Source organism: Castor canadensis, chromosome 1 (genome assembly GCF_047511655.1).
Source record: "Castor canadensis chromosome 1, mCasCan1.hap1v2, whole genome shotgun sequence".
Taxonomy (NCBI): Eukaryota; Metazoa; Chordata; class Mammalia; order Rodentia; family Castoridae; genus Castor; species Castor canadensis.
In genome coordinates this window covers 34,656,783-34,673,242 of record NC_133386.1, presented here as the reverse complement: position 1 = coordinate 34,673,242, position 16,460 = coordinate 34,656,783, and the positions used below count along the sequence as shown (strand labels likewise).

Here is a 16,460-nt window from a genome sequence, read left to right as displayed (position 1 = left end):
AGATCCTTCACCAGAACTTGGCAAAAAAAAATTAAAATTCTGCAGTATAGTAAGATGCTGCATAATTAAAATTATGCAGTATAGGCAGAAAGTATGTATTTGGAGAGTTTTTTCAATAAAAGGTAATCTGAGTGAAAGTGAAGCTGTGTGCTCAGAGTAAAGTTCTGCAGAAAGCCCTAACTGTGTACGTGTTTAAGGTTTTCAAAGCTAGAACTAGCTACTTGTGCCCATGGCTCTGACAGCCTCTGGTGAGTGGGAACCAGCAGAAGTCATTGAGGGAGGATGGACTAGCCAGAGGCAACTCAGTTCCAGCAGAAGAGCTGACCTTGTCTCTTGCCTGGGGCTGAAGTCTGCCAAGAACAAGGACATAGGGAGGGATGAAGCAGGTGGCTTAATTTGAAAGACTTGAACTGGCACAACAGTCAAGTAGGCCAGACAGGAGAAGCAGAGGCAAGCATAGTCAGAGATCCATGAATTTGTGGCTTTGAGAGTAGATGTCTAGCTTCAGTTCATTTTTGCTAAGGGCTGCTCCATTCTTTGCTTTTCTCCATACTCCATGGGGTGGGATTTGAAACATTAAAATACTAAAAAAATTTGGAAAAGCACTGTTACCTGGAATAGTATTATATACTTAGTTCCTTAGGAAAAAATCTTTGGGCTCTGAATTAAAACTTGCTACTGATCATTGACCTCAGTGGCAAAATCATCCACTGGTACTAGGGAAAGGGGAACTTGAAACTCGTGCTCCAAAGGGGATTTTTTTTGGGGGGGTGGGGGGACAGGGTCTTACTATGTAACTCAGGCTGTGGCCTCAGACTCACTATGTAGTTGAGGCTGTCCTTGAACTTGTAATCCCACTGCCTCAGCCTCCCAATTGCTAGAATTGCTGCCATGTACCACCAGGCCTGGCTTGGAAAGAGATTGTTAAAGCCAAGTGTGCACCTGTCCTTAAGGAGTAAAATCCTAAACTGAGAAGAACCATTCAATCTGTAGCTGTCTTTACTTTGCCTTTGATTCTCTAGCTCCCTTCCTTAAAAAAAAGCAAAACAGTGTGGGGCAGATAAGATGGGATCCCCAGGGTATACCCGCCCTTCTCTCCAACCTGTCTGTGGGTTGACAGTTTATGTAACACTAACTCTGAATATGTGGAGCTGACAGTTGTCAAATTAATATTTATATAGAATTTGCTTCCTATGCAAAACCACTCAAGCTCAAGTTTTAAACAGTGGACTCTGGTTTTAGTTTCTGATGCTTGAAATTCCATCCTGGTATGACTGCATATGACCTTGGCATAGAATGTGGTAGTGTAACTGAGTGCCAGGCCACTTTTAGTGCATAGTAATTATCTCCTGCAAGACAACTTTATTATTATCCTTCAGAGAAGCCATGGGACTTTAAAAATGATTTCTCCATGTCTCTCCAATCTTGCTCTAGTCCCAAATTCTCATAGAAAGGAGTCTTAACCAAATTTTCATTTCCCCATGTCTTTGGTCAAGCTTTAGAATTTGGAATAGGTCCTAAAACTCCCTTTAAGGCCATTCAGTGACCAAAATATCTTTTTCACATTTCGATATGGGCCTTAAGCTTACGGTTATTGCACAACTGAAGATATGTACATAATTAAAAGCATATAAATAAATATTTAAAAACATTTAATGTATCTGTAAATAATTGGGTGACAATTAGTCTAATAACAGGTCTTGATAGTAGTTAAGTGGTCAGACACATCATATGTGGAACCAGGAAAATGCTTCAGAAACAAAGTTTTGGTCAATGAGCCATTAATGGACAATTTTTTTTTTTTTCATTTTTCTTTTATTATTCATATGTGCATACAAGGCTTGGTTTATTTCTCCCCCCTGCCCCCACCCCCTCCCTTACCTCCCACTCCACCCCTCCCACTCCCCCCCTCAATACCCAGCAGAAACTATTTTGCCCTTATCTCTAATTTTGTTGTAGAGAGAGTATAAGCAATAATAGGAAGGAACAAGGGGTTTTGCTGGTTGAGATAAGGATAGCTATACAGGGCATTGACTCACATTGATTTCCTGTGTGTGGGTGTTACCTTCTAGGTTAATTCTTTTTAATCTAACCTTTTCTCTAGTTCCTGGTCCCCTTTTCCTATTGGCCTCAGTTGCTTTAAGGTATCTGCTTTAGTTTCTCTGCATTAAGGGCAACAAATGCTAGCTAGTTTTTTAGGTGTCTTACCTATCCTCACCCCTCCCTTGTGTGCTCTCGCTTTTTTAATGGACAATTTTGAGCAGGAAAGTAAATAGAACTAAGAAAAGCTAAAAGAGAATTTAATGAAACAAGGAAGGTAATCCTTTGTCACTTCTCTGTCAGTCATTTTTCCATTATGGAAAGTTTAGAAGGATATATATTTAGATTAGTTTTTGAATTATTCTTATTCCTACCCCCCTAAAAAAATCTTATAAAATTCATAATGGCTTCTCATCTTGACTCCCCCACATAGGTTGCATGAAGCACAGAACTTGTATTGCATAAGGGGGGTATTCTTAATATTTTTGAAAGAATAAATGAATGAATTTCTTTCAAATAAATGAAGCAAAAATAAATGAATAACTAATGAGCCTAGTAGCTAACTAGAACTTTAGACAGTCAAGGAAGTAAATTCAAGAATGACATAAAGAGTCAGAATTGATATTGAATAACAGACTAAAGATTTTGTGTTCTCTGCCCTGACTGATAGCCTGTTGAGTGCCAGTGGCTCTTGAATGCCCACGTGTGGATCATGGATAAGTAGCATTGCAAGACCTGAAGATGACTCTTTTCTTTGATTGTGTTGGTGGCGGTGTACTGTTACCTTATCCTGTATTCTGATTACACACTGTGTATTAAGTATTGTGTAATTGTGTAATAGTTCAGGTGAGCATTAAGCAAAGGTTGTCTTCATTTGCTAAATCACCTGTGCCATTCTTTAGCATGACACAATATGCAATGTTGGTAGACAGTCCAACATTGTAAATATATTTTCAGGATGGTTATGAATGTGTCATTATTATCATTCCTCAGTTCATGGTATTATTTAATTGTATGTTCAATAGGAACAAACTGAAGCTAACCTGTTTGACTAGTTGGTTGTATAATAATTAATACACATAATAATGACAAAAAGTGATCTTAGTTAATGATAGCAAGTTTATCTTCTGTGTTTTTTCCAAAATAATTTATAATATAATTTATTCAGGCAATTTGACATTCACCAAATTTCTTTACATGTTGTCTACAAGAAGTGATTTGTCTTCTTTTCTTAATAGGCTTATAAATTTTACTTTTAAAACCAAATAAAGGAAAAAAGTCACCAATGAACTCTGCCTAATTTAGTTAATTAACTGCTCTGACAGACTTAGATATACAGAATTTTATGTCTTGTTTTGTCTTTAATGACTCACACTGTAGTACCTTAGGCTTCAACACCCAGTACATAATCTTTAGATTAGGGTTAGTAATTTCATGGTTATCCTTTGAAAATAACAGAAGTGTTAACATTATAAGCTATCAACTCTTCTAAGAACTTTAAACTACAAAAATATCAAAACAAACCTGCCTTAAGGAATACTTTTTCTCTTTTTTACTAAAACATTGAAACCGTCTCAAAGTATTTATAAATCATTCATTAAAATATTAGGGTAGATACTGGGGATATAGAGATGAAAACATGAATTTTCTTCTCAAGAAGTTCACTGTATATTGGGAATAGAGACATAGAAAACGAGCACCTCGTTACACTGCAATGAGTAATATAGAAGAATAGTCACACAGTATATAAAAACACAAGCAAAGGATAGAGGCATGGCATTTAACCTCCAAATCTTGGAAAATCAGAGAAGATTTTCTAAGGCAATTACACTTCATGGGTTTTGTCTTTGAAGGACAAAAGATATCAGAGTGTGTGTGTGTGTGTGTGTGTGTGCACGTGTATGCGTGATGGATTTTGTGAGGTGAGTAGGGAAGATGTATTTAGGTACTTTCAGGTATGTGCAAAGCATATGGAAAGATAGTAGGGCATCAAACAATGTTTATATTTCTATATACCATTTATATTTAGTAATCATTGATGACAAGTGGGTGTGGGGGGAGACAAGCAGGTACTATACATGAAGAAGCTTGTAAAACATGCTAAATAAATGACTGTTTATTTAACAATACTGTGGACCCATTGAAAAATTTTACACAGAACAGTTTTCCTTTCTTTTCTGACATGCAAGAAAGGAAATTAAACAAGTAATTTCTTTTCCCTTCCCTTTCTTTCTCTTTCTTCTTTCTTTTCTTCTTTTTCTTCCCTCCCTCCCTTCTTCTGCTCTTCTTTGCTGAACATCTCTTTGAATAAACATGAAAGATTTTTAGGGGTCAAAATAAATGTTATTTTCAGCTGGGCACAGTGGTGTATACTTGTAATACTAACAATCTGAGGCAGAGGATCTTGAGTTTGAGACTAGCCTGGTGCATAGCAAGTTCCAGGCCAGTCTGGGCAACATAGTGAGGCCCTGTTTCAAAAAACAAACTCAACATAAAAATCCCCAAATTATTTCCAAGAATAAAGTAATTATAATCTCCAAAAAATTTTCCAGTTACTCTGCAGTGAATATGTTTGATTAAAGAAGTCTCTCTTCTTTTACCCTACTCCTCCCCCAGCACTTAGATGAGAGTATTATATGCTTTCTTTGCAGTCACCTATTTGAAGATAAAAAGATGTAGGATCAGTGTGGAATGTGGATAAAGAAATTTCAAAATGAACTTGGGAGTTCTGCTAAGAGACTAGTGGGCTCTGCAGGTAAAAATGATAAATGCTTGAGCTGAAGAGGCAGTGGTAGAACTGAGAGCATGGGATTGGTATAAGAGATACTAAGGAAGGTGAATCAATAGGACTGGGTGATAGATTGAATGGCTGACAGAAAAAGACAGGATGGTTAAAGTCAACTTCCCTGTTTCTAGCTCAATCTTCCAGGTAGTGGGGAACCCACATCACAGTGTTTTGCAGAGGTAGATTCAGGAAAAAGGCAGGAAAGATGGTGAGCTTAATTGGGATTCTGTTAATTTGGAGATAAATGATGAATAATAGGCATATGGTCATATTGATTGGAGCTCAGGAGAGAGATCTGATCTTCAAATTCATATTTAAAAATCATTGTTGACCAGATAATAGTTGAAGCCACAGATTTGACTGAGATTTTCTAGGACAGAGAGTTTACTGGACTCAGAAAAGTACAGTTGAAGAAAACCTGGGAAAATCTAATATTTACAGCATAGATAGAGGGGAAGAGGAAATCTAAAATATACTGAGAAAGAGCAACCATAGAAAGAAAAATCAATCTGATTAAGGAATTAGCCTAGGTGCCCACTGACAGATGATTTGATGAAGAAAATGTGGTATGCACAATGGAGTTTTACTCAGGCATTAAGAAGAATGAAATTATTTTGTCTTCTGGAAAGTGGATGGAACTGGAGATCACACGTTAAGTGAAGTAAGCTAGTCCTACAAAGCAGAATATCACATTTCTTTTTTCTCATTTCTGGATGCTAGGGGAAAAGAAAAAAAAATACCTCAAGGTCATGAAAGTAGAAGGGGGCTGTTAGGAAGCTGGGAAGGGAAAGAAAAGAGAGAGTGGAAAGAGTGGGGTAAGAAAGAGTAATAGAGGAGGTGAATATGAACAAAGTACATTTTATGCATGTGTGGACATGTCGTGAGGAAACACTTTTGTGCACAATTTAATATAGGCCGATAAAAAAAGAAGTAAGAATTAAGGCAAAACAGCAAAATCTTGGAGGAAATAATTGAAGGTACAAATAATAGTGTCAAAAGTGTCTGAGAGTTCAAGTAAAATGAGAACCTACAAGAGTCCATTTAATTTTGGCATTAAAAATTCATAGATGGCTAGAATCAGGATTTTTGTTTATGTCTCTTAGAGACATAAAACTAATCCAAACCAAATACTCTGATATCATAAGCATATTTCCTTGAGTTATTTTTCCAATATAAGACTTTTTGATCATTTGCTTGAAAAATAAAGGAGAAAACAAATATTCTATTTGCTGTATCAAGTTCCTTATTATTTCAGTCAATCATTGATTTTATTATATCCATATGCTCAATATGACAAAATTCGGTCCTCAAATCTATTTTTTCTTTTCTTTCTTTCTTTCTTTTTTTTTTTATAGGAAATCACTTGTGTTTCATAAGCTAAACAATAACTTAGGATGTTGTTTTCTGGGACAGCATGAATGATTCTAGATTCATAATGTATGGGTTATAAGTGTGAAATTTAACATCAACATTAAATTAAAGTAAAGGAAAATTTAACTTTAGCACAACAACAGCAACAAAACCCTTACAGCTTCTTTTAGGAAGAGGGGCTGTGGATTTCCCTAAGTTAATCAGTAAATTAAAATCATCAAGGAAAAATTTTTTTTCTCTCTGATTCAAGTCTTCCAGTTTAACTTTTAAGTATGTGAAACAACTTATGAAGTTTGAATCTGGTACAATGAAGATAGTACAGAGGAAGGAAATACTCTCCTCTATTACTTAACAGTATTGTTGTAAACAATAGGTCACCTTCAATTTCAAAGAGATCACACAAGCTCAAAATAGCCATGGGCAATGCAGGACAGCAGAGAAATCACTGAACTGGATGCCAAAGATAAAAATCCAATGAGAGAGGACAGGTGAAAAAAATGACAGGAGTGACATTTTGGGTTTATGAAAGAATGGATGAGTACTAGGATTTTCTCACTTTCTGAGGCAAGATTGTTTGAGTTATGCTTCCAAGAGATGTTCAAATTGATTACTTGTTCCATTCCAGGTCAATGCAAATATTTCTCGATAAGCAGACTAATCTCTTTAATTAACAAAAGAAAGTTCCTGAAAATGTAGGACTTCTTAAGTCATGGTATCCTTGGTGAGTAAGCGTTCTTACTTCTTGGATCTGTTGTTCACCCAAAGAACAGAAACAAAATTGATGAAATGGTGCTTCTTTCTCTCAATAAATTCATCAGAGTTAGTTGGAGCTCTAAACCTTCCAAATATCTGCAGAACAATGATGTTCTCTAATCCAAACAATGAGAGAGGTAAGAGCTGCTGCCTCACCAGAATAGGACAGGAACTCTAGATATTATAGAAAATTTTACATACACAAAACTTTCCAGAAGTCCTGCATGAAGTTGTAGCTGATAGCTGTAATTTACCTTCTAATTGACTTAAAATTTTCTCGGTTGGGAAACCAACTAGAATTTTTACATAAATATTTCAATAATCTAACACTATGCATCAGACTTAATGTATCTTTGAAAATCTTTTCCAGTTTTAAATAGGTGAGAGTTGCTAGGAACAAGTTAAACATTAGAAAGTATATCAAAATCTCTGTCTGGAATGAATAAAATTTTTTTTAATCAGTTCATTGATCACATTACTTTGTAACTTCTTTCAAGGCACAAACTTTCTTCATTGGATTTATGTTTTCTGTCTCCTTAGGTTATATCACATAGGTGATAGAGAATAAATATGCAAATAGATAACTAATACTTAAATATTTTATTTTTAATTGAATTCAACTACAGAAAGCAAAGCAGGAAGGTGTAATTGGATTTTAAAGACAAAAAAAGACACTTTGCCAAAACAATCTTCATTAGCAACATACTAATGGGCCTATAATGGGAGATTTTACGCCAGTCTGCGTATGGACTATTTCTATGTCTGTTTTCACTCTTGTTACAGTGACTTTATTACATTTTGATCTTGACTCACTTGCTTCCTACTCTTGGGTTTTAGAATAGTCATGTCTCACTTGGGCAGAGAAGGAAATATTTACAAGTTTACTAATGGAAGTCAAATGTATTACAATTTCAAGATAATTTATTTCTGTCCTTTTATTTACTTATTTATTTATTGGACAGTATTGGGGATTGAACTAAGGGCCTTGAGCTTGCTAGGCTGGCACTACACCACTTGAACCATTTTGCCAGCCTTATCTCTGCACTTCCGATCAACCAATTAGCTCATCTTGATATTTGATTTTTATGCACTTACAACTCCGGAAAGTAAGCTTGCTTCTCGTTTTGCGCCCTACTTCAGAGCTTTTGTCCCTGGTGCTTGGGTTTTCTGATGGGTTGTGGCTCTTCCAGTCATGCCTCTTACGATCTTGGTTTCCTCTTTTGTAGGATGCTTTTGGGTATTTTTATTGAAAAAGAGAGAGATGAGCAGGAGAACGACACTGTGAAGAAAATACAGGTAACTGCTGTTCAGCATTACCTGTTTATGAGATTTTTATCATGTAGCTATTGCCCTTAGTTTGTCTGATGGTTGTTTCTCTGCCAAATAGTTCTGAAGATTTTTTGGGACCCATCTGCTTCTGTAATGATCCTCATAGATCAAGTGTAGTGTAGAATGTTCCATTCAGAGTTTTCATCTTCTTGATTACTAATTCATTATAACTTCCAATATCCATATGTAAAATTGAGAGTCAAGTTAAAAGTCCCTAACTGATTAAATTTGAAGGACATGTACATTTATTTCCATGGAATTTCATGACCAAAGGAGATGAAATTCCAAAAAGTAATACTATAGACTTCTGATTTTATCTATTCTTAAAAGACATGGTGAAACCTGGGATTTTTCTGGGCTAGTCTATATCACAGCTTTAAAAAAATAAAAACTAAGAGTGAAAAAAGGTTTTAGAATACATATATTAGTAAGAGGGAAAATTACACATTAAAAAAAGATGTCAATGGCCAGGCAAAGTTCCTCAAGCCTGAATCCCTAGATATTTGGGAGGTGGAGATGGAGGATGGTGGTTCAGGCTGGACTCGGCATAAAGCAAGGCCCTATCTTAAAAATAACCAAAGCAAAAAGGTTGACTGAGCAGTTCAAGTAGTAGAGTACCTCTCTGTAAGCACAGTGCCGAGTCCAAACTCCAGTACTGTTAAAAAAAAAAAAAAAAAAAGAAAGAAAAGAAAAAAAGAAGTTAAACATGTGAGAAAAATTATGTACTTAATAAGCTATGGTGGTACAAGCCTCTAATATCAATACTGATAAGACTGAGGCAGAAGGATGGTGAGTTCAAGGTCAGCCTGGGCAGTGGGGGAGGGGCAGGGATTTAGTTCAGTGCTAGAGAGCTTGCCTGGAAAGTGCAAGGCCCTTGGTTTGATCTCCAGTACCACACACACAAAAAATATTAATTTATGTTAAATTTTGAGTAAATAAGAATTTAATTTAGAAGTAGTTCTACTTTTATGTATTATAATTCTACTTTTATAATTTCTTGATTAATTTGAAATTATTTATATACTCTGAAGTTTCACTTTTCAGAAATAATCTAAAATTTTGTTTTTCGCTAAATGTACTGTAAAAGAATCTCACAATTTCAGATTCAGGTTCATTTAACTTACTACACCATTCAAAATTTGCTTGTAATTTCTGGTATGAAAATGAAAAACTATGAAAAAGCAACTTCTACTTATTTGTTTATTTACTGAAATTATCAGTACTTCTTGGCAGTCCATATGATGATATTTACTTATATCCTGTTTTTATCTTTGTAGATTTCTCTTTGAAAGACTATGTGAGGTAATGAAATCTAATTTTAGGGAAAAAAAAGTGAGCGAGAGAGAGCCAATCTAATTTTTCTTCAGTGCCCTAGAAGTGCCATTGAGTCAGATACTTGAATCTCACAACTACCCATTAAAGTTGCTGTTTTTTCCATTTTTGTATGGTTGAAGAAATGTCAAGAAATTAAGTAACTAATCTTCAAATAAGCAAAGTAACTCAAATCTAATTGATTAAATTGTAGCATAATAAAAATTGACAAGTTAGTAAGTATGCTATTATTTGATGACATAAAATACCTACTAGATATTGATGTTAAAAAAAGATTACAAAATTGCATAAATGTAAGTATGTATGTGTATGTATATGTATCTATATTTTTAAAAAAAGGTAAAGACAGATATAGATTACAAAGACTTATAGAATCACATTAAATCAGAGAATCATATAAAACAGAAACTTGGTAAAATTTGCTTTAACATTTATTTCAGGATAATAGACTATGGGTGACTTTTATTCTTTATTTACTCTAAATTTCTGACAATGAGTATATCTATTTTTTTAAAGTAATATATTTGTCATTATTTTTGAAAAGATACATATATTTATGTCACACAATTGTAGATATAAGAACTCAGATTTGAAATATGTGTATTCTTTTTACCATGATTGAAGATAAACTAAATCTAAGAGAAAAAAATCAAAATACTCTTGGGGTGTGTGTGTGTGTGTGTGTGTGTGTGTGTGTGTGTGTGAGAGAGAGAGAGAGAGAGAGAGAGAGAGAGAGAAGGCCTGAGTACACCTTTGACTGTTCATCATGCAAACTACCTTCTTGCTAATTATTTTTTATTTAGATTTAAAAGTCCTTCCCAAATTGAATTTAAGAATACTTTTTGAGTTCTACTAGCTGCTATTGAAAAGTCATAAAGATATTTAAAATTACCTTCAGGAGGTTAAAAAGTTAGTGCTCCAGGGAAGTCTGAGGATAGCTGGACCAGCTGAAATTATTGTGAGGTTAGTAGTTAGCACAAGGGAATTTGGCTCCTTCTGTTTAAATGGCAAGGTTAACCAAGGTCCAGTTTAGAAAATTCCAAATCTAATCAATGGTGCACAGAGAAGAACCTGTAAAAAATACAGAAATCTATTTGAGCAGCAGACTTGGGGAAGTAATTGGGGCTGGAGATCCCAGGCCCAACAAACTAGTGAGGTTGTATTACAAAGCCAAAATCAGCAAGAAAAGAAAATAAAGCCAGGTGTCTAAGATAAGGTCAGGTATGACAGTGGTCATGAATCAGCACAAATAATCATAGCACCAAAATTTAAGGACAGATTGTCCAGAAGTCAATGAGGGAGAGACCCAAATCAGTTATTGTATGTAGAAGCATTGCTCTGATCTCCTCCCTGCCTCCCTTGCTCCTCTTCCCATGGCTGTCTGCCCAACTGCAATGTCAATGGGACACTTGCTCATCTCAAAATTCTTTTGTGCTTACTTTCTGATCTCTAGGCTAGAGTGATTTTTTTCTGCACTTTGAAGCATTTAGTTTCTTCCATCTTAGGGAGTCAACTCTCTAACATGGCCTTCTATGGATTGTGGTCCCTCTCTCTGGTGAAGAGATCCTTCTCTTCCTTTTCTCCCTTTCTTCTTTATTTTCCCTGTTTTTTCCTCTCTCCATTCCTGCCCCCTTTCCTAAGTTCCTTCCCTCATTTTCTTCCTCTTATAAAAATAATCTCTACTGTATGCATTCTTCAAAGCACTTATAGTATTGAACAAGATGTGTTTTCCTTACCTAAACAGGGTTTTCAGAATATGTCTATTGAGATCATAGGTTAATATTTGTCTTTCCTTGGTAAATCTTGAGTGCTCTTCTGCAGCCTTTTAGTTGTTCACACTCTAAAATATGAATCTCATGTTGAACATGGCTCATGTTGCAGAGAATTATGGGCTTTGGGGTCAAAACCCTACCCTGACCTTCAAACTGAAGTGAATGTTCTAATCAGTGTGATGTGTACAGCTAATGATGTTATGCGGCAAAGTTCACTGGTAATAGCGGTGCTGAAAGGCTTGGATAATGGCCACATGTAAACCTAGAGCTAAAACAAGAGAAATTCATGTTGAAACTTCAAGTAAGAGGAATAATTTTTCTTGCAAGATAAATGAATCCTTTCTATTATAAGAAACATTAGAGTGAAATTTTACAGATTTACACAAAATACATTCAACTACTGTTATAATAGTATGGAGTATGATATCAAACCCATACTTGGAAAGAATATGAGTTTAGGCTTAAAATATATTTTATTTCAAGTTGAACTTCATGACAGCTGAATAAGGGATATGATATTGCCTTTTAATGAGCTAATTTCTTCTCAATTTTAATACTGACCAAAGGTCACCCCTTTTGGATTGCACGGAACACATTTGTAAGAAACTCGTATAACTCATCCTTATATTCAAGTGCAAGACAACTGTAATACAACTCCATGTATTAAATCAAAAGCGCTTTTCAAAATATGGGAGGGAGAAGTACGTGTTCACAGTAACGACATGCTGACTACTTTATGAAATAGAAAATTAACTTTGGTAGCTTTTCAGTGGACAAGGTTTAAATAAAATAGAAAATTATTCCTTAGCCGATACCAAACCATGTAGAAAAACTCTCATTTTGATGTAAATGCATGTGCCATGTGTTCATTTCTCAGCATCAATATTTCTACCTCATCCCTACATTTTAGAAAATGTAAACTATTCACAGTGTAGCCCTAATGGAACCAATGTTGTTGAAATGTTGGAACATTTTGAAGGTTCAGATCAGAGAGAATGAAATACAGCAAATGCCACAAATGCCACACCTGAAACCAGCAGAGAGCCTGGAAACAGGTAGTTTATGTGGGTAGATGCTCAGAAGTTGACCCTCTCATCCCCTACCTTAAAATGGGATCTAGAGAAATATGTCTGAGAAGAGCGTTGTCTAAGGGATATCAATTGATATAGTTTTTATTTATTTATTTTTTTATTACTGTGCTGGGTGGGGGTACATTGTGGCATTTACAAAAGTTCTTCTTTGAATTCACCTCTTCCACCATTCTCCTTTTATCCCTCCTTCACCATTCCTGGAATAGTTTCAACAGGCATCATTTTTCCATTTACATGCATATGTACATAGTATTTGCACTATATTCACCCTCCTACACCCTTTCCCCATGTCCTCCCCCCTCCCAATAGTACCAACCCCCCTAGGCAGGACCTGTTGTGCTCTCCTGTTCTCTGATTTTGTAAAAGAAAAAAAAATGACATTTTTGTTTGTGTAAGTTAGCTACACAGGGAATTTTCTTGTGACATTTCCATATATATATATATATATATATATATATATATATATATATAGTATTATAACCCAAATTGGTTCATCTTCTCTATTTTTCTTCTTTCTACCTTAGTCCCCTTTTATGGGGCTTCAACAGGTTTAAAATCCTATATTCATTCTTGTATAGAGCACATGGCAAATTATTACTAAGAATTAGCTAGCATTAATTTAGTACTTTCTGTATGTCAGAATGGAAGTACTAGGGGTTGAACTTGGGCCCTTGCACTTGCTAGGCAAGTACTCTACTGCTTGAGCCATGCTGCCAGCCCCCCCGCCCCAACCTTTAAGTATAATTTAATGACAATTATTTACAATGTGTTGGGATTCTTAGAAGTGTTAATTTTCTTAACCTTGGCCATACATCTAGGAACTTATACTGTAGTGATAACCAATGACCCATGTATACAATTATGTAATAAATAAGGCATTTGTCCTGACACTATTTCTATAGCAAAATGTTTGAAACAACAAAGAATGCTGAGGCTGGATGCTGGTGGCTCACACCTGCAATCCTATCTACTTGGGAGGTTGAGACTAGGAGGATGGCTGTTTGAGGCCATCCTGGGCAAATAGTTCATGAGATTCCATCTCCAAAATAACCAGAGCAAAATGGACTGGAGGTGTGGTTCAAGCAGGTGAGCACCTGTTTTGCAGGCATGAAGCCCTGAGTTCAAACCCCAGTCTGACAAAAATAAATAAAGAAAGAAATAAAAAAATGCATAATAAAGAATGCTTAGATAGAATTACATAAGGGGATATTATATTTTCATTGAAACTCTACTTTCAAAGAATGCCCAGTAGAGAAATTATCTTCATGTAACGTTAAGCAAAACATAAGTAGGATACACAATAATATATATAAAATAACTTCAAAGTTACAGTAAACAACAGAGATACTTTTATAGAAAGACAGAAGACATATAGCAAAACATTAATGGTGGTTTTACCTGAGTGATTGAAATTATAAATAATTTTAGACTTTTAAAATGCACTGTCCAAGTTTTCTAGAGTAGGTATATGTTAAGTTTGTAATTAGAAAACTAAAATTATATTTTTTTCTTGGCTTAATGTAATTTCTTGCTTCTCTACAGGAAAATTTCCTTCCTTGTGGCTCTGTGCCCAGCTACCTCATCAATGAGACACCCTGCTCATCTGATGATACCTTAGTGCTCGTTTTTGAATCTCTAGGCTAGAGTGATTTTCTACTGGACTTGAAGCATTTAGGTTCCTCCCTTTTAGAAAATCACCATCTGCCCCCATAGCTACCTATTCATTGTGACACCTGAGACCCTCAGGTTGAGATGATAGATAATTCCATTCAACCTTCAGGTGTTCAGTGACACTTGGATGGCTGGATGCTTTCATGCTTTACTGAAGATACTCTTGTAAGACCTTCAGTGACATACTGAATGTCCCAAATGTACTACAAATTTGGGAACCTAAGGGATGTCTTTTTTGCAGGCCTGAACTCTCAGACACTCAGCTGTACCTTATTACACATCTGCCTGTCTACACTGGGAACTTTGTGGGTAAGATAAGCTATAAGAATGTTTTCATCAGAGTCCATAGGACTCCTGGGTAAATTACAGGTAAAGAACTCGGGAGTTTAAAGTTAGCTCCTCTTACAGACTTGAGAGAATTATAGGGAATCAAAAATATTTGATGAAGAAAAGAATACTGGGGGATTTATAGATAGTCTTTAATATAATCAATACTTCTATTAGCCAAATAAATACAGTTTTTCAGAGAATAAGTAGAAGGTAAGGAATACATATGAAGGTAGTAGGAAAACCTTTGATATGGGGAAAATTGAAGCATTAGCTCATCTTGGGATAAATATTCAGGGTTAGTAAGTTAAAGTAAGAGAAAAATTTAGTGTGTTGTGATATAAATGGACATGGTCATGCTTGAAATCAATTTTTCAAAAAAAAAAAAGAAAATGAAAAGAGCATTCAAAGAGTTTAAAATTTTAAGGCCCAGACCTTCTGATAGTAGTTGAATAATGATGACATGAAAATTTCATGTCTTGTCTTTAGAATTTGTGCATTGCTTTATTTGGAAAAGAAAGGGTTTCTGCAGATGTGACAAAATTAAGGATTTGGGATGAAAAAAATTGCTTGAATTACCTGGGTGGGCTCTAAATATCATCAAAATTGTCCTTAGAAAATACAGGTAGAGAGAGTGTCCACACAGACACATTGAGGTGAAGACAAACAGAAGAGGAGGAGGTGATGTGAAGATGATGGCAGAGACTGGAGTGATGTGGCCACAAGCTAAAAAACACTTGGAGTTACCAGAGGTGACTGAGGCAGGGAGGACACTGGAACCTTTGGAGCAGCACAGTCCTGTGACATCTTGGTTTCAGACCTCTGACTTTCAGAGCTATGAGGAATTAATTCCTGTTGCTTTAGGCTACTAAGTTAGTGGTGCTATAACACCCCTAGGAAATGAATATGATGACTAAAGTAATGCTTACATAAGACAGCTTCCTCATTCTGAGCAGTTGGAAGGCAGTGATTCTAAAGTGTGTTTGTAAGATGGTGAGAGATCAACTCAGTTTTGAAGAGCAGGTATGAAGTGGTGGTAGGTGTTACAGAGTTCCAGAAAAATAACACTTTCTATTTTAAGAGCATTGGGGAAGAGAGGGTGGGGAAGAAAAGGAAGAGTCTCCTTCCTGTGTGTCCCAATCTTTTCGTCAATGTATCAGAATTAGCCACCCAGATGAGATGAAGTTTTCCTGCTTTCAACACTAAGTGACGACTGGACCAGATTCTCTGGTGTGTTTTAGTCAAATTCTAGATTATTTTTCAAAATCACATGGTGAGTAAATAGGATTTATGCTATAGTTTATCATGGAAACCATTAAAAAGAAAGTTGCCTGATTGAATTGTTTGGACAGTTCATTTTAAAGGAATGGTTTAAATTACTGGTTTGTAAAAACAACAGTAACACAAAAACCCTCCACTGCTGCAAAACTCAAGAGATCACCTTCCAAAACATTCATCCCTCAAAACTACCCTGTGGACGCCAGACTTGGTAAATTTACATTTGACAGACTAATAGGAAACTTGTTCATGTTACACAAAGGCGACATTATAATCTAGCTGTCAGGCTTTAGCTCCATTGATGCACGGAGATGTGGCCCAGATGAAGATAATTCAGGGAATCCAGACGCAGAGACAATCTCAGGGAGCCCTCACTCAGTTAGTTGAAATCCCAACCGCTTATCATAAAAAGCAAGAGAAATTTGATAATGGCTTGGCAGTGGTCACCAGCCTTATTCTTGCTAGAACAAGAGAGAGGTTGACATAGTCTTAACATGATCAAAAGGGAAATGCAAAGGCTTTCTTTTCAGACATTCAAGTCATGCTGAGTTTGGTCAGATAGTGTGAGGGGCCCAGTCAAGTCCCTTGTTAGAGTCCATAAAATAAAGTTGAAAAAGAAAAGATTGAAAAGAATGGGGTATTTATTTCCTAAAAGGACCAATGAAACCAATCCCCTCTGTAAAAAAAGGAAAGGAGGTTATTCTGCCAGGG

General features: G+C 35.7%; 1 long non-coding RNA gene across 4 annotated transcripts in view; it reads left to right on the top strand.

Moving 5' to 3' along the window:
• Positions 1 to 16,460, top strand: part of LOC141423428 (uncharacterized) — a 172,442-nt gene that overhangs the window by 36,102 nt on the left and 119,880 nt on the right. The gene's annotated exons all lie outside the window — the stretch shown is intronic.